The 18960-nt window shown below is 40.5% G+C and overlaps 5 non-coding genes across 5 annotated transcripts; all 5 read left to right on the top strand.

The window, feature by feature from the left end:
• Positions 1 to 5376: 5376 nt before the first annotated feature.
• Positions 5377 to 5459, top strand: trnal-cag. The gene has a single exon. It is a non-coding gene; the product is annotated as a tRNA-Leu (tRNA).
• Positions 5460 to 5844: 385 nt separating this feature from the next.
• Positions 5845 to 5916, top strand: trnaq-cug. The gene has a single exon. It is a non-coding gene; the product is annotated as a tRNA-Gln (tRNA).
• Positions 5917 to 9016: 3100 nt separating this feature from the next.
• On the top strand, positions 9017 to 9088 carry trnaq-cug. The gene has a single exon. It is a non-coding gene; the product is annotated as a tRNA-Gln (tRNA).
• A 1541-nt stretch (positions 9089 to 10629) lies between these two features.
• On the top strand, positions 10630 to 10712 carry trnal-cag. Its single transcript has one exon. It is a non-coding gene; the product is annotated as a tRNA-Leu (tRNA).
• A 322-nt stretch (positions 10713 to 11034) lies between these two features.
• Positions 11035 to 11106, top strand: trnaq-cug. Its single transcript has one exon. It is a non-coding gene; the product is annotated as a tRNA-Gln (tRNA).
• Positions 11107 to 18960: the final 7854 nt, after the last annotated feature.

Genomic DNA, 18960 nt, shown 5'->3' with positions numbered 1-18960 from the left:
AATGAAGCTTTCAAAAGCTCTGTTGCCATTTTCTATCACTGTGAGAGCAGAAAGACGCCACTGTGAGAAGTAAAATCACATGCAATCAATGCGATTTCTAACTTTCTTTTTGTTTTTGGACCATAATCTCATTGCAATTAAAGTGTTAGTACTGACAGCCGATTATTTCACATTGCTAGCCTGACCACTAAGTGCTTTAAAGCAAAGGACCACAGACAAATCTGCTGCTCTCATAGTCTGAAGTAAGACAGAGAGCCTCAGCCATATCTCTTCTTTTGTCCTCTCCTCTCTCTCTATTCCTCCCTCTCTCTGTCTGTCGGTGTTAAAGAGCCCAGCTCTCCTCCCTGCCCCTCCATGACCCCCACAGACTGGACGTTTGGCACCTCTGACTCCGACAGTGTGTCTGTGAATGGACAGACTTCGTTAGAGCGGTGCCGGGCCTTTCTGCCCTGCACTCCTCCACCAAATGCTCCCATCATGCCTTGCCTCACGCTGCCGCACCTGTTTTCTCGACGACCGTCTCCTTTAACTTTGAGAGAGGCCAGGGCTGGAGGCTGAGGCGCACACTGAGAACCAATTAACACGTCGGCAGGTGGGCTTTGATTGTGAGGCGGCGTATGCGTGCACATCAATGCGGCTGGGTGTCGACGTCTGGCGGTGGCAGTGTGTGTTTTATGAGGCAGCACAAGGACAAACTGGCAGCAGTAACTGTGCTGTCAGTGTCTGCCAGAGACAGACAGGTAGCTATCGATGCTCTAATCCAATGTACTGGAACTGTATTGACTTTGGCTCTGACCTTATTAAACAGACAAACATGTCTCAGCCGCAGTCTCTATAAAACCAACAACAATAAAGCTTTCAACTGCAGATCAAAGACCATTAAAATGCATCAATTACTGTAAAGAAAAGACTTCTTTTTATAGCCTAATTTTAAGTTAAAGAGCAGTTATCTCCCTTATACGCCTGGAAAAAGTTGCAGTACCATGAAGTTTATACTGCTTTTGCAGTTCTGACTATTAGCCATTATGTCAAAACCATCCAAACCTACAAGTTACCTGGGCGTGTAACAGTCGAATCTGCTTAGAGAGAACACTGGTTTGCATTATTAACCTCATTATAGGACTTAAAAGTAGGGCTGAGAAGGGCCAGAATATCTGTCCCTTTCCTCTTTAGTCTGAAGACATGGCATCTGTGATTTAAAAAGAAAAAAAAATCAAATTTTCATTCATCGACCACAGAAAAGTTTTCCATTTTGCCTAAGTCCATTTTAAATGAGCTTTGAAAGAAGAGAAGATGGCAGTATTTCTGGATGGTGTTCACATATGGCTTCTTCTTTGCAGCTTCATCCTGCATTTGTGATTGTGTTGACAGGTAATGGTTTCTAGAAGTGTTCCTGAGCCCATGCAGTGATTACCAGAACAGAATTGTGCCTGTTCTTAAAGCAGCGCTGCCTGAAGATCACAAGTATCCAATATTGACCTTCAGCTTTGGCCCCTGTGCACTGAGTTTTCTCCAGATTTTCTGAATCTTCTGGTGATATTATAGACCAGGGGTCATCAACTACATTTGTACAAGGGCCAGGTTTTCCTGTACAGGCACTCTGGGGGCCAGCCTTTTAAATAAAACTAAAGGAATTTTTAAATTGGTCTAAATAAAATATTTTTGTTAAAAAAATTTCATTTTCTTTTTAATTTATGTCATTCTTAGGCTCTTAACAGTGAGATCAGTTCCTATATCGCAGCCAGCCACAAGGGGGTGGTTGACATATTCTGAATATTTCTATGGTTGTCATGTTGTCTGTCACTGGGTTTGATACTAAAATGCCATGTGGTAACATGTGAAAGCCCCAAGGAGGAAAATTGCCTTCCCAAAACTCCTGAAGCCAAGAGTTGACATAGAGAACAACAGTTTTCATAGTGAATGGACTGAAAAATTTGTGTTTAACATGTGCCGTATTTGCTAATAATGGCTCACAGAGGGATTTCTGAAAAGTGGATGAAACATAAAGTCACTCTTGATTTAACAGTTTCAATCTCAACTGGTTTTGGAGTTGTTTTAATAGCTGCAGGGAGTTTATTCAAAGATGAAGAGGGGAAAAAACATACCTGAAAAACCACAACATTTTTCCCCTCTACATGTTCTGAATTTGATCATGTTCTGGGGGCCAGATGGGAAGATGTGGGGGGGCCTGATATAGCCGCCAGTTGATGATCACTGTTATAGACTATAGATGGTGGGATATTCAAAATCATCACAGTTAAACACTGAGACACATTTTCCTGAAAGTGGTCCGCAATATTAGGCACAGTTTGTCACAAATTGGAGAACCTCTGTATTTCACAGTCATCTGGAAAAACTCCCATAGAAAGCATCTGGGAAGGGCAGGACTATTCCAAAGATTTTCAGAAGGTGATTGGATGATTGTTGTCTGACATATTCAACACAGGCCAATCAGAGCACAAAGACATAATGAGTCGATTGAAACCTGAGATCTACAGGCTAGTGCAGCTGTAGTTTATGAACCACTGAGCTTATCAGTGGCTAAGATTCATGCCGAAGCCCATAAGGAGATGTATTCTCTACTTAGACAAGCTTTCGATGTGGGTCTGTGCTCCCGTTTTAATAAAGAAATGTGGTCGAGCTCTGATTTAACTGACACATTTCTACAACTACATCCAAGCTAATGGCTACCAGGTTACATTACAACTTAACCTTCCCATAACAATCTAAAATGTGTGCCGAAGCAGGTCTGTAGAAGAGCGAAACACGTTGCTACACTGGCCGCCGCCATTGCTATCAGCTCACAGTAGAACAAAACCACACTCACAACTACAGCCTCGTGATTGGTCAGAGCCATTTTCAGTTTAGATGTGGATTTGAGCTTCTCAAGATGCATTTGCCTGATGACTGACATACTTGCTTTGCAAGGTGAATTATTTTACTGACCTGTTGCCCATTAACTATACGATAAATAGTCCTGTTTCATCTGTGGGGTAGGGCGCAACAAAAGAAATTCAAGTGCAAACTTTCACATTTTTTGATTGGAGAAGCCAAATTGACAATCTATCTGACTTGCAGACAGACTGCAGGACGGTCCTTAACTTGATGCTTTGGCCATGTGGAAGTGGAACATTAACTATGCAAAATTTGAGCCAATTCTATCCATGCAATTACAAAATATTTAATTTGCAAGAAGTAGACGACTGAAAACTGCTAAAACACAAACAGATACTCATAAAGCACTGCATTAACACACAGCCTACTCAGATACACTCAATACCACAATGTATTCATGAGGGCATGTGCATCTCATATACAGCATGTGAGGTACTGTGGGAGTGATATTGGATTTAAAAATAGACGTAAACAACGACTGGACATGGAGCATAAGCATCTTTTTATACACCAGGCTGTTAACTGGACACAATAACACAAACTGTTGGTTGCTTCATACTGTGAGAGTAAAATGCTTTTTCACACTAAAACAGATCTCTGCCAGGAGCTGAAGTCAGAAAATTTAAGGTTCACTTCAGGCAAAAGCAGCATACAATTAGCATGCAAAGCCATTACTGTCAGTAGTCAATGCTAAGGGAGGGATTTACCGACTAAATCATAGGTAGAGGTGCATCAGATTCTGTTAAAAACCTCTCAAACAGTAAACCAGGTCGACTGTCGATCAGCGCTGATGATGGACAGTTGAGTCCGCCCAGGTTAGTGTTGTGGGTAAACACCTCTGATAGCTGTCAGACCTGGGTCAAATGGTGAAAACAGCATTTGTTTCAACCAGCTAGACATACCAGAAGGGGCCCTAAGGGACAGCAAAGAGTGTTTTCATTTAGACCCTGCTTTATGAGTCATTAAAAGCCTTGCTTTAAAAAAAAAAAAATTCACCTGATTGTGCTGCAAGGTCTTTTCTTGTCACAGTGCACGAGAGGTTACAAAACAGTTAAAAAAGCAGCTCTTTTAAAGTCTGCAGTCATTTTTGTTAACAGAGTGTTGACTTTGTTAATGAAAATTATGACAATAAATGTCAGCAACAAACTTTTTCCCATGAGGGAGACAAGACGTTGATGAGCTTAAAATAGATCCGTGATAATAGAAACTTTGACAACTCTTGTTTTCATTAACAAGACAAGACAGCCCTTGAACGTTAGCGGTGGGCAGTCCAACATTCAATCCATGATACTTTCTTTACCCCATTTACTTGTCTGCTTAATATGGAAGCACAATTATGACACTTAAAAAAGAAAAATTTAAAAGAAAGGCAATTTAAAAAAGGATCCTAAGTAATAATTATTAGATTAAAAAAAAAGATTGAGGTTTAAAGACAAAATTATGAGATAATTAATCACAATTTTGACTTTCATTCTCATGATTATGAATTTTTATCTCATAATCTTGATTTTTTTAATCTCATAATTATAGCTTTATCTCATAATTATGATTTATCTCATAATCTCAATTTATCAAGTCTCATATCTATGACTTTTTATCTCATTATTATGACTTTTATATGTAACTTTTGAATATCTTATGTCATCATTTCAACTTTCTATCTCATTATGAATTTTTATATCATAATTTGGACTAGTTATCTCATAATCTTGACTTTTTCTCTCATAATTTGAATTTTTTAGCTCATCATTTTGACTTTTTATCTTATTATTATGACTTTTTATGTCATTCCGACTTTTTAATCTCATTATTATGATTTTTTATGTCATTTTGACTTTTTTATCTCATTTTTACACCTTTTTATGTTATCATTTTGACTTTTTATCTTATAACTATGACTTTTGTGTCATCGTTTTGACTTTTTATCTCATTATTAAGACTTTGTGTCATTTTGACTTTTTATCTTATAATTATGACTTTTTATCCTGTCATTATGACTTTTTATGTCATTTTGACTTTTTATCTATTATTATGACTTTTTATGTCATTTTTACTTTTTTCTCGTTATAATGACTTTTTATGTCATCATTTTGACTTTCTATCTTCTAATTATGATTTTTTATTTCACCATTTCAACCTTTTATCTTATTATGACTTTTTATGTCATCATTTTGACTTTTTATCTTATCATTGTGACTTTTCATCTCACAATTATGACTTTTTAACCTTATAACTATGACGTTTTTTGTGTTGACAGGCTACAATGCCTCTTAGTCCATAATTATGTTTGAGGTGTATTTTAGAGATGGTTGATCCTCAGATTCAGGAGGAACAATGCAAATTGCATCCTGATCATGGGATGGTGGACCAGCTCTTTATTCTTGCAGAGCTCCATCAGGGAGAATAAGCCTCCCAGGCTATGTGGAGAGCATGCTAGGACACATGCACTGATTGCACAACACATGCAAAGGTACTCATGCAGTCAGGATGGCCGAGCGGTCTAAGGCGCTGCGTTCAGGTCGCAGTCTCCCCTGGAGGCGTGGGTTCGAATCCCACTTCTGACAAGCACCACTTTTCCCTGCAACACATGTCATGTAACATGATACCGGCGCAAAGCCAGCAGACATGACTACAACAATAGACCATGCTTGTAGTAAAGCTAAGTCTCAGATGCTTTCAAACTTGATTCTAGTCTGTGCACAACTGTCTTTCTGCATATTTGCGTAGCTCTAGTTGGACACATAGAGTTCTCAGGTTGGGCTGTCTTTCTGTCTTTAGCTGAGCATGTTTTTTCAGCCAGCCAGCAGAGTTTTCATTTTCACTCTGTGCTTCTGTTCCATGTGTATTTCCGAATGCCCTCTTGTGTCCTATTCTCTTCACTTTGACATCCCTCTATGGTCAAATGCATGTTAGAGACTCTGCCACTCATCTCACTGTTTCATGTGCACTGGTTCCATGGTGTAATGGTTAGCACTCTGGACTCTGACTCCAGCGATCCGAGTTCAAATCTCGGTGGAACCTGATTTTGAGACATTCCACGTGCAGCTTAGACCTAGAACAGCCCAAGTGTCGTGAATTTGACCCTCCTCCTGAGAGGAGCTGCAAAACCTGACCAGGACGGCCAGTATTTTGTGGTCTTGAGTCCAGAGGCCCATCCATTACACCATGGAAGCAATGGCCATCCTGAATACATGAGCCACCAGTCCAAGAAATCTTCTGAGAGTTATCAGGGGCTATAGGATCAACAGTGTGGGAAATCGACATGCCGCCAATTATAGTATAATAAACAGAATATAATCCATTTGGATCTGATTTCAATACAGTAAACTAAATATTTACGAGCTATCTAAATATATTTTATTTGCATTTTTACAAGTGCATTCAGTGATGCATATAAAAAAAGTTTTATGTAAGCAACTACAGCCAATTATATCTTCTAATTTCTCTAAAAGACCTGAACATACATCAGTGATCAATGATTATGAAAGCAGATGTTGCAGACTTTATTTCTTCTTCATGTTTATAATTTATTGGTATATGAAATCAACTTTGGGACCACATTGAGTTAGCTGGAGGACCGTAGTTGGCCCCTGGGCCACCAGTTGACCAACACTGATGTAGGCTATTTTGGCATAGCTGCTGCAGAGAATTCAGGAAGAAGCATCAATCGGGTTTAAGAATTGTGCCGTTACTGATGTAAAGGCCCGGACATTAGATGCAAAAGGCTGGTTATATGCTAACTATTTAAAGGGATATTACAGGGTTTTTTTAAGTCGAGACATATGAGGCATAATTATGACTTAATTATGACTTCTATCTCCTAATTTAGACTTCTACTCTCATGAGTTTAGCTTTTTATCTAAAAAATAAGGACTTTAATCTCACAATTTTTATCTCACTCTGTCCTGCTATGCTTGAGAAACACACCAGATCTAATTATCAGTGCAGGCCCCCCTGTGAAACTCCGCCCCTGCTGTTTCACTGTATCAATAGAGGGCGCGACACGTGTCAACTGCCTCTCCTATTGTTGCAGCGAGAGTGAAACTAACGTGCTCAGCCTAAACATAACCTGACAACGACCCACTTCCAACAACAAGCCAAAGAGGTTCCACTTACCAAATAGCCTCTCACCTCCTATCTCAAAGACCAGAGCTTGTTCTTTTGAGGTGGAGATTAACTTCCTGATGTACTCCCCCATGGTGGAAGTAAACAAATCATAGAATAACATCAAAGTGAGCAGCAATTCAACCCCAAAAAGGCAACACAATCTGTTGCTTGCATATTTTTCCTTCATTAACATGTAGTTCTCCTGTAATCTTGTGATCTCTCGTCTCCAGCTGTTTCAAACTCAATGTAGTGTTGCTGAGTATGTGAATTTTAGGGGTTTAATGCAATACAGATGGTTTATGTTTTTTTAAATAATCATATTTAGTCTTTTCATGTTTCTTTACTGAAGATGAGAATGGATAGAGTCAGAAAACGGATGGGAGAGTGGGAAAAGACTGAAGGTCAGGTCAGACTGAATATATATTAGTCTACCATGCTGCAGAGGAGGATATGGGTCCATGCAATGTGATGCAACATGTTTTGAAGAGCTAAGAGACGTTTAGACCTCTCTGCATGGACTCTACATCCCTATGCAGAATCAACAAATACAGATTCAGAGATCTCCATCTCTAGTTTGTGTTTTTGTTCATTTAGCTCCATCTTTCTAACCGCCCTGTACATCCTGTAAGAATAAAACTCTTCTTCATGTATTTGTCTTCTTATATTCTTCATGCATTAGTCAACAGACTCCATTAATAAACCTTCACATCCTTCCTCTCTCCTCGTTCAAACTCTCCAAATCAATAAAAGGAGAGGAATGAGCGCACGGATGGTCCAGTGGTTTGGGGTGCTACCTGTTTTCATGGTGGCCCGGGTTTGGGTCTGGCCTGGGGCCCTTTGCCGCATGTCTCTCCTCGCTCTCTTCTCTGTTTCCAAGCCTATCCACTGTCCTTTCTCTATCTGATGGGGGCATGAAAAGGCCCAAGAACAAATCTTTCAAAAAAAAAAAAAAAAAGGAGAGGAATGATCTCTGTGCCCTTAATGGTAACTAACGATGTATTTGCATCTTAAAATGAATCATTTTTGCACATGAATCATACTTTTGAACCGTGCCTTTGCACAAATCAACAACTGCTGTTTGATCTGGCGCCTTTTAAAAATCCAGTTCAAGTGCCCACTCTGTTTCCTTTTACCACCCCACTGATGTTTTTTATGCTGCAGTAGTAGAAGCTTATAAATGGAGCCGATGTGATATAAACATTTAAAAGTGAGGAGAAAACAGGTTATATCATGCAACGTTAAAGTGACCGCTGATTAGAGAATGATGTGCTAAACTACTTATGTATGTCTGATGAGCACACAGCTCTAATTGTTCTTGTTCTACACACCAAAGGTTATCAAAGTTTAATGACTTAAATGCTGGAGAGATGCTGCTCTAATGAAGACAATTTCATCATGTGGCCTTAACTTTCTAGAAGACATTATACTCTTCAAACACACCCACACATGAGTTACAAAAATGCACCCTTGACCTCCTGCAGTCATGTGACACCTATGAAGTCCTATTACAGTGTTGACAGGCCACAACGCCTCTTCGTCCATAATTATGTTTGTGTTTTTCAGAGATGGTTGGACCTCAGATTCAGGAGGAACAATGCAAATTGCATCTGATCGTGGGATGTGGAAGAACTCTTTACTCTTTCTGCATGCTGGGAGACATGCACCCATGATGCAACACATGCAAGGACATTAATGCAGTCAGGATGGCCGAGCGGTCTAAGGTGCTGCGTTCAGGTCACAGTCTCCTCTCGAGGCGTGGGTTTGAATCCCACTTCTGACAAGCTCTCCTTTTCTCTATAACATGATACTGGTACAGAGCCACCAGACATGACTACGAGAAAGGCCAGTGCACAACCCCACTTTCTGCATACATACATAGCTATAGTTCATCATTTGACTTTTTCACTCCATGCTCCTTTCCATGTGTATTTCCTAATGCCTTCTATGTCCTATTCTCTTCACTTTAAAACCCCCTTAGTATGTGTCCCACTTGTCTCAGAGTGTTTTTCACACTGGTTCCATGGTGTAATGGTTAGCACTCTGGACTCTGAATCCAGCGATCCGAGTTCAAATCTCGGTGGGACCTGATTTTGAGACATTCCATGTGCAGGTGAGACCTGGAACACTTTAAATGTCGTGAATTTGTCACTCCTCCTGCGAGGAGCTGCAAAACCTGACCAGGACGGCCAGTATTTTGTGGTCTTGAGTCCAGAGGCCCATCCATTACACCATGGAAGCAATGGCCATCCTGAATACATGAGCCACCAGTCCAAGAAATCTTCTGAGAGTTATCAGGGGCTATAGGATCATAGGACATAGGACCATATGGTGGCCTTGAGTCCAGAGTGCTTACCATTGTACCAGAAAGGAGCCACAGGTCATATAATTACTTGTTATTTCAATATATTTTACTTGCATTTTTTTTTACAAGTGCATTCAGTGATGCATATAAAAAAGTTTTATGTAAACAACTACAGCCAATTGTATCTACTAATTTATTTAAAAGACCTGAGCAGACATCAGTGATCAAAGATCAAAGTATCTGAAAGCAGATATTGCAGATTTTATTTTTCTTCATTTTTATAATTTATTGGTATTTGAAATCGACTTAAGGGCTGCATTGACTTAGTTGGAGGGTCATAGGTGGCCCCTGGGCCACCAGTTGACCAAACCTGATGTAGGTTGGCATAGCTGCTGCAGAGAATTCAGGCAGAAGCATCAATCAGGTTTAAGTAATGTGTTGTTACTGATGTAAAGGCTCGGACATCAGATGCAAAAGGTTGATAATATGCAGAACTTTTTAAAGGGATATATTTTGGATTTTTTTAAGTTGAGTTGTATGAGGTCTGTAGCATAATTATGACTAAACTATGACTTTTTATCTCACAATTTTACTTCTTATCTCATTAGTATGACATTTTTATATTTGCATACGACTTCACATTATGCAAATATTATGCGTCTTTTTTAAGAACAGTCAAAAAGATCTACTTTTCTAATTTTTGTATGTTTTTATGGTAGGTTAGCATGCATAGCTAGTGGCAGAAATGATCAAGCATGGATAAAAAGATAAATAAAAACATGTTTATTATCTGAGTTACTGGTGTGAAATCAATCTTAAATACCCCGTAATGTCACACAAATTCCAGGCTTACTAGGAAAAGCTCAGTAAGGGCGACAATGGCATAGATAGCACAACGGTGGGCTTCAAGAGAGAGAAAAGCAAGTGCCTACGATTTATAGTTAAAAAGTTTTTTAACCTTACATAACCTCTGTCTCCTCTCGTATCCAACAACTGTCTCAGAGGGTTAAATCTCAACTGCAATATTGGAAAAAAATCCAATTAACTTTTCCCAAATCATTCCCTGTGGCAACATTGCTCAGTGCCACAGCACACCTCCGTATGCACACAGCCCAAAAGTAGCTGATGATATGGATTTGTAAATCTGCCAAGAAGAAAAACAAGGCAAAAACTTGCATCAATATTTGTTCGAGGAACAATGCAAATTGCATCCTGATGGTGGGGAAGTGGACTAGCTCTTTACTTTTGCAGAGCTCCGTAAGGGAGAATAAGGCTCCCCGGCTATTTGGAGTGTATGCTGGGACACATGCAAAGGCACTCATGCAGTCAAGATGGCCGAGCGGTCTAAGGCGCTGCGTTCAGGTCGCAGTCTCCACTGGAGGCGTGGGTTCGAATCCCACTTCTGACAAGCCCTGCTTTTCCCTGCAACATTTGTCTTTAACATGATACCGGTGTGTAGCAGACATGACTACAAGAATAGACCAGGCTATACTGAAACTCTTCCCTAGCCTTTGCACAACCTTCTTTCTGCATATTACGTAGCAATAGTTGAACACACAATGTTCTCACACTGGGCAGTTTTCTGTATTTTAGCTAAGCATGTTTTTTCAGCCAGCCAACAGTGTTTCTTTTTCACTCTGTGCTCCGTTCCATGTGTATTTCCTAATGCCTTCTATTTCCTTCTATGGTCAAAGGCATCCTAGAGAGTGTCCCACTGATCACTATACACTGGTTCCATGGTGTAATGGTTAGCACTCTGGACTCTGAATCCAGCGATCCGAGTTCAAATCTCGGTGGGACCTGATTTTGAGACATTCCACGTGCATTATACCAGGAACAGCTTCCAGTAAGTGTTGTGAATTTGTCACTCTTCCTGAGAGGAGCTGCACAACTCAGTCAGGGTAGCTGTGAGTTTGTAGCCTTCAGTTGAGAGTTTCATCCATTTTACATTTGAGCCAACATTGTTTTTTTTTTTTGCCCATTTTTACCAAAAACCAGATAAATTCCAGGAAGAAACTGTACCCATCTGTTACGCTGTATAGCCTAGCTTCCTGGGCAGTACAAGCAGCGAGTCCTTCTTAAAGGAGCAATACTCACTGACAGCACCGGAGGCTAATTCCACTTCTATTTCCCGGTACCTCATACAGCCCAACTTCAAAAAACTGAAATATCCCTTTAAGCAAAGCATTCACATTTTCTTGTTTTCCACACATGAAAGTATTTGACACGTCTAAATCAGATATGCTGCTGTTTTCAGATGTTTCATCGTGTCCTTCACACTCTGTAATTCTGAGGACACTTTGTCCTTTTGAAAACACAGACACAGCTCGGTGGCAGGTCACTGCTGTCGGTTACAACCATAAACACACACACCTCGAGCATGTCTGCATGCACACTCATGGAAAACAAACCGGTTTACAGCCTGTCGGAGCAGCAGAAAAACACCACCTCTAACAAATACCGTGCTGTGCCATGCCATACCGCGCCATGATTCATCACTCAGGGAATCAGCCGCGTAGGAAGGCAGGGAGAGTGTGTGCGTGTGAGCGAGGCAGCTGCCATTGGGAAGATTGATCGCAGGTTCAGGATGGAGACAATGAGCTGTGTTGCTTTATTTTTTTTCTCCCTTCGCTTTTTCTCCGTCTGCTCCATCGCTCTTTTCTCTCCTCCTCCATAACTCCCCTCATCTCTCACAGCTGTAGCAAACCATCAATTCCTCCCCTCTCCTCTGCTCTCTCACCCCTTCCTCCCCCGACTCTCTGACATTCATCCATCTTTGTATTCAGCAGCAAAGTTCATCACAGCAACCTCTGTGTGGAGGAGAAAAACTCTATGGTGACTTTGAATGAGAACTTTCTCCACCAAAGACATTAATCTCCTCATTATTACTACCACCAATCCCATACTCGGGTTCTCACTCTGAAATGTGAGTCAAAGTCGATTTCAGCTGCAGCCCAGAAGCAAAAAGCGGTGAGAAAAAGGCGCACATAAAAATGACTTTTTTTTTTCATATCCATCGGCTGCAATTATAGGCCACCCTCCATTTAGCATCTCCGTTAGCCTCTCTAATTAACCACGGCCACACGCAGGCACCGGCGCAGCTCACAACACGCACACGCTGACAGGGTGAGGGTGTCAGATGACTCACAAGCATCAGTGTGTTTCCCAGTGAAACAAAGCCCATTATTTGAACGCCGTTGTTGCACATCACACGAAGAAAGACGGCAAGAAGTTTTCTCTCAAAGAACAGTCAGTACTCCAGCAGCGTGGAGGGAAAGATGGTGGCTCAGGGCACCGAGAGAGGGTCATCAACTCATCTGAAGACCAGTTTCTGTCCTCACATGTCAAAGCGTCACTGGGAATACAAGCTCAGCTCCAAAATAGTTGGGGCGCTGAGTGGATAGTTGGGACATTGTGTAGCATTTCCTCTTCTGACTGACAGTCTGTAAACGTCTGAGAAGTGAGGAGACCAGCTGCTGGTGTTTTAGGAGAGGAATGTTGTCCCATTCTTGTCTGATGTAGGATGCCCAACAGTCCTGGGTCCTGCTCCAAATGTTCTCTATTGGGGAAGGGTCTGGACTGCAGGCAGGCCAGTTCAGCACCCAAATTCTTCTACTGTGAAGCCATGCTGTTGTGGTTTAGCGTTGTCTTTCTGAAATTTCTAAGGCCTTCCTTGAAAGAGACGTTGTCTGGATGGGAGAATATGTTGCTCTAAAACCTCCATCATAATCCTTCCCTGATGTTACAGTGTCATTTAACAGACTGGATACTGGTGGTATCCAAACATTCTGGTCCATATCTGTAAACTTGGAAAGATCGTACTGAAATAAGGACAGAGCAGGGATGGAAAGTTCTGTATTCATATACATTTGTTCAAGATTGTTTTCAAATTAGGTACCATTGTTTCTCTGCTTTCACAATAAGGACCTTGCTCAAAGATCCACACTGGATACTGATCGTGCCCGGGCCAGGATTTGAACCCTCCAAAATCCCATACCAAAGCCAGCGATGTAAACCACTGAGCTCTCCAACTGTGTGATGGTTAGGCAATCCATGCCATAGCCATCAACGTAACCCCATACCATCAGAGATGCAGGCTTTTGAACTATGCACTGATAACAAGCTGATCCTCTCCTCTTTAGTCTGCAGGACACGGCGCCCGTGATTTCCGAAAAAGAATTTCTCATTTTGATTGATCTGACCCCAGAACAGTTTTCCATTTTGTCTCAGTCTATTTTAAATGAGCTTTAGCCCACAGAACACTGCAGTATCATGTTCCCATGACTTCGTCTCTGCATGAAACAGCTTTAATTTGCATTTGTGGATGGCACAGTGAACTGTGTTGACAGACAGTGATTTCCGGAAGTGTTCCTGGGCCAGTGCAGTGATTTCCAGTTCAGAATCATGCCTGTTTTTCACGCAGTACTCTCTGAGGGCCTGAAGTTCACAGATATCCAGTATTGACCTTCAGTCTGTCCTTTGTGCAGAAATTTCTCCAGATTCTCTGCATCTTTTGATCTTTGCAATTTGATGAGGAAATTTTTCTTAAATTGTTCCACAATTTTTAGACAGTTTTTCACAGAGAGGTGAACATCTGTCCATCTTTACTTCTGAGAGACTCGGCCTCTCTAAATGCTCCTTTTATACCCAGTCATGAAAATTTGGGGTTCCTACACAATTTTTAAAGTCTAATTCAAGACTTCTTAAGACCTGAAATGACAAAAATTTATACCACTTTTTGGATGGCAAGAATCAAAGGCATGTTGGATTTCTCAGTACAGCAGCCAGGGCTGAATTATTTAAATTAAATTTACTGTTTATGACATGTCAATTAGTACAGGACAAACACCCAAATTTGATCATTTCTGGCCTCTAGTCTACCAAACTGTGGTATAATGAAATTTACCATGGCATTATTGCACATTTGCAAAGTTGATTCTGAAAAATTTAATTATTTCTTAGTTAAGAAAATGATAATAATGTTAATGGATAATGCTATAAACTAGAATAATGAAAGCAAAATATAATAAATAATATCATATATCAATTATAATTAATTGGTTTAATTAATAAAAAATATTAACTACTGTTGTTAACATCATTTATTTATTATTCTTAAATTATTATTCTCAAATTATTATCATTATAATTGTTTGTATTTTTTTATTGTTTAGAATTTTATTTATCACTTACTTTTTTATATAGAGTTTAATTATGAAAGAGGAAAGTAATACCTTTTTTGTAAATAATCATCATGTGGACAAGGATATACAAAGTAAGAATGGATAAAATGAGTAAATTTAGCTAAAAAAAAGATTGGACAAAGACACGCTTCAGTGTTTTCTAAAATTCAAGACTTTAAGAAGTCAAAATCAGCCATTTGAAGACTTCAAAGAAGAATTCAAAACTCCAACTTAAGACTTTTTAAGACTTTTCAAGGACCCCGTTATTGGCTGCAAAATGCTTCTCCACTGGTTTTTCATCTGTACCACTTACTTTTCCAGCCTTCTGTTGCCCTGTACCAACTTTTTTGAGATGTGTTGCTGCCATCAAATTCAAGATAAGCAAATATTTTTCATGAAATGTTAAATGTTGCAGTTTCAACACCTGATATGTTGTTTATCTGTGAGTAAAGTATGGGTTTAAGAGATTTGACAGTACTTGCATTCTGCTTTTTATTTACATTTGTCACAGCGCCCCAACTTTTTTGGATTTGGGGTTGTACTTTAAACTCTAAATCAGTGGTTGATTGTGTGACTCAGTACAATAAACCGCTTTCTCAGCAGCACTTTACTCCTGAAAAGTTCAGGCACAGTTTCAGGCTCAAACGTTTCTGCCAGTCACAGTCTGAGGCTGACTCTCCACAAGATGATTTTAGGCTGGATTTTTGGCCTGATTCATCCTTTTGGCCAAAGCCACCTGCCTGCAGACATCTGACTCCTGAACTACTGTCTTTCATTACAAAAAAAGAAAGCATGTACATGCATTTAACCAACAGTTTTAGCACAGCAGCACTGCTTGAATGTTTGTATGCTAATGTTGCTTGTATCCAGCTGTGCGTTCAGCCCCTCAGTGAAGGTCCGATCCTCCCTCTGACATGTCTGATGGTTTATTTATGAGCAGTATGTAATTATTAGACACATCTCAGTGTCGCTCTGCTGTTCTGGTTGCGTTTTGTGACGCTGCATTTGTTGTTTTCTGAAGCAGCAGGAAACGCTCAGATGGTGACGAATAGCTTGTTGTAATGCAAAGCGCTCCGCCATGCTCCGACTCCACAGCCTTGACGTGGAAGCGTTTCAAGTCAGATCCAATCACATGGACTCTTACACACACACACAAACACACACAGACACACACCTCTGTGGGCTCTGCGAGGTAAATTTATACATTAACGACAGCCGGAGACCTTGACAGCTGCAGCGGCTCCGATCGTTCCGGCCTCAGCGGCCCTGACTCTTTCTTGGCTCTCGCTCTCGTCTTGTTCCCCGAGCGTCTAAAGGATTGTGTGCTTCACAGAACATCACATCCTCCTCCGACGTGTCTGTTCTGCCTTCGTACACAGACCAAAAGACACAGATAGGCACGTAAAAAAATGACTTTAAACATAAGCAGGGTACGCTAAAGATGCATGAAATGACTGATTCTGTATGTATTATATAAAAACGCAGCTGTTACACAAGCACACATAGACTGTGAATTTATGTATTTTTAGATTTCAATTTCAGTGTAATTCAAAGCCAATTATATGCCATCATGTGGAAATGGTTTAAATCACTGTTTACACACAAAATGCACAAAATAGAGAAATACATTTCAGCTGTGCCCACACAGATTCATCACAGAATGCAAAGGCTGGCATGCTTTCTGCAGACAAGGCTTACAGACTGTCATTATACCACAAAGTTTTCTGTTTAAATTATATAACAGACAGGTGACATTGCTCAGAACTTCAGCTGGGAAGCTGGAAGACACCTGTGTCTGGTTAACCAGTATTCCTGGCTACCATTACACCATGAAGACAAAAGAACACTCAGAGAAAAGGCAATTGAAAAGTATAAGTCAGGGGATGGATACAAGAAGATTCTAAGGCACTGAACATCTCCCAGAGTTCAGTTAAACACATCATCAAGAAATGGAAGGCACATGTGTAAATCTGCCCAGATCAGGCCAGACTAGTGAGAGAGGCCACCAAGACACCTATGACTACTCTGAAGGAGTTTCAAGCTTCAGCAGCTGAGATGGGAGCGACTCTGCTTACAACATCTGTTGGCTGGGTTCTTCATCAGTCAAAGCTTTATGGGAGAGTGGCCAAAAGAAAGCCACTGTTGAAGAAAAGTCAGATTAAATCTGGACTAGAGTTTGCCAAAAGGCATGTGGGAGACTCCGGGTCAAGAGGAAGAACGCTCTTTGGTCTGATGAGACCACGAACACACCATCCCCACTGTGAAGCACAGTGGTGGCAGCATCATGCTGTGGGGATGCTTCTCAGCAGTTGGCCTTATGCAGTCTGTAAGAGAACTACGGTGTAGAAGAAGACTTATTTTCCTGCAAGACAATGACTCAAAGCATACAAGGGAAGCTACACAGAAAGACAGCAAGGTGAATGTTTTAGAGTGTACGAGTCAAAGCCCTGACCTTAATCCAACTGAGAATTTTTGTCAGGACTTGAAAGGGGATGTTGACGCCCAATCCCTGCACAACCTGACAGAGTTTGAGCAGCTTGGCAAAGAAGAATGGAGTAAAATTGCAGTGTCCAGATGTGCAAGCCCATCCACACAGACTCAGTGCTGTGATTGCAGCCACTGCTACTAAATACTGACTTAAAGGGGGTGAGTATTTATGCAGTCACTGCATGCCATTGCTATCAGGTGACTAAAAAAACAACCTATTATAAGAGGGCTTTAATGGATATTCTAATTGGTCGGTTATGAAAACTTGAAGATGAAATAAACTCATCAGACTGGCATTTTACGTATCCAAATGAGATCTGAAAGAAACAGACTTGACATGCAAAGGTCTTAAATTTGATAAAATCAAAAGAAATAAAAAAAAAAAAATTAAAGCAACACTAACAGTATCACAAGAACTCAAGGGAAGTTTAAAGCCAAAAAATGCAGATTATACACACCAGATAGTGAAGAGTTACAGACTGCGGCTGTGTTTAAAGAATGGTTAATAAAAAGGAAGTGTTAGACGTCGACAGACTGTGACAGTTTGGGGTCAGTAAGCTGAAATCAGAGGCTGCAGTGATTCGTGCAGTCTGTGTCACCTTGTCTCTTTTTATCAGTATTGAGTTATAACGGCTACACAGACTGATTCCAGGCATATGAGGGAGACTTTGCTACTGATGCACTTCAAACTAAATCTTATTTAGTGCATGCAATAAAACACTTTAAATATGCATTAATAGATGCTCTAATGTCACAGATATTACATGCACACTGGTGTGAGAAAAATGGTAAATGAGACAAAAAGGAAATAAATACCATAAATCTTCACATCTTTTCTCAAAGCTCCTGTGATAAACAGCAACCTAGGCTTCATGACAAAAATCTTCTTACGTCTTTTACACATCAATCGTATCAGTGACTGAGATCCTTCGCCATGGAAACAGAAAAAAGACTGTTTCAGCTTGCTGTTAATCACGCTGACATTTAACCTCAGGTAGCAGGTTTAGACTTTAAAAATAACTCCATCTAAATCATCAATCTTGTCATTTACGCTCTTGTTTGCTGAAGTAGGTCACACGGAGGCATCAGAGTTAATTTCATTCTGCTTTGTACCCAGTCAAGAACTCCTCACAGGAGCTTTACGCCTGTTTCAGACTGGAGGAGTTGAGCTGCATGTGGTGCTTCGTGTGTCCGCTCCTGCACCATCATCGCTTTTATACCATTTAGGATGCAGCTTTCACAAAAGTCATCAAGAAAGACTGCAAACATACACCAGAGATGGGGGAATTATATCTGATAAAACAAGGCAAATATGGCTCTCTAGCGCTCATGTTCTATTTGGCCGAGAGATGCACATGACTCGTGGAAAAATAGTCAAGTCGTCTGTTTGTCCACATGTGAGATGTGCATATCAGGCACATGAGATGCGGCACTCACACAGGCAGTCTGAAAGTGTCTCATGGTTTCATGGAAGAGTGCTGTGCTCATTATGCAAATGCAAATCAAGCATGTTGCAGCCAGGGTGCATGTCTTATGTCTGGAAGAGGCTATTTGGAATTTTTCCAACACGAGCAGCTTGGCTCTACTTAGTTTGACTCGACACAGCAGCCCAGGATTTTCTGCTTCACCACAACCAAGCTACCTGTTTGAGGGCGCGTCTAGAGATGACGACGCAGCGTTTTGAGTCGACGTTTAATAGCTGCACTGCAGTTGGCATCGTGGTGTTTTGTTAGAAAAAGAAGAAGCACTGTTTGGTTTAGCTGTCCCCTCACATCATGCTGTTCCCAGGTAATTCAAAGTTTGGTGCAGAAAAACCAATCGTGCATGTGTTTTTAAGTCATTTTAAAGGTTTTTATGGTGATCTTGCCTGCTTTATGTCATTTCTGCAGTGTTTGTGCTCTATTTTTTGTTTTTACTGTGCAGCACTTTGGTCAATTTTAATGTTTTTAAAATGTGCTATATAAATAAAATAGATTGGATTTGATT

The sequence above is a fragment of the Cheilinus undulatus genome, linkage group 20, assembly GCF_018320785.1.
Source record: "Cheilinus undulatus linkage group 20, ASM1832078v1, whole genome shotgun sequence".
In the NCBI taxonomy this organism is placed as follows: Eukaryota; Metazoa; Chordata; class Actinopteri; order Labriformes; family Labridae; genus Cheilinus; species Cheilinus undulatus.
The sequence above is the reverse complement of the archived record's forward strand: the minus strand, read 5'-3'. Positions and strand labels throughout refer to the sequence as shown.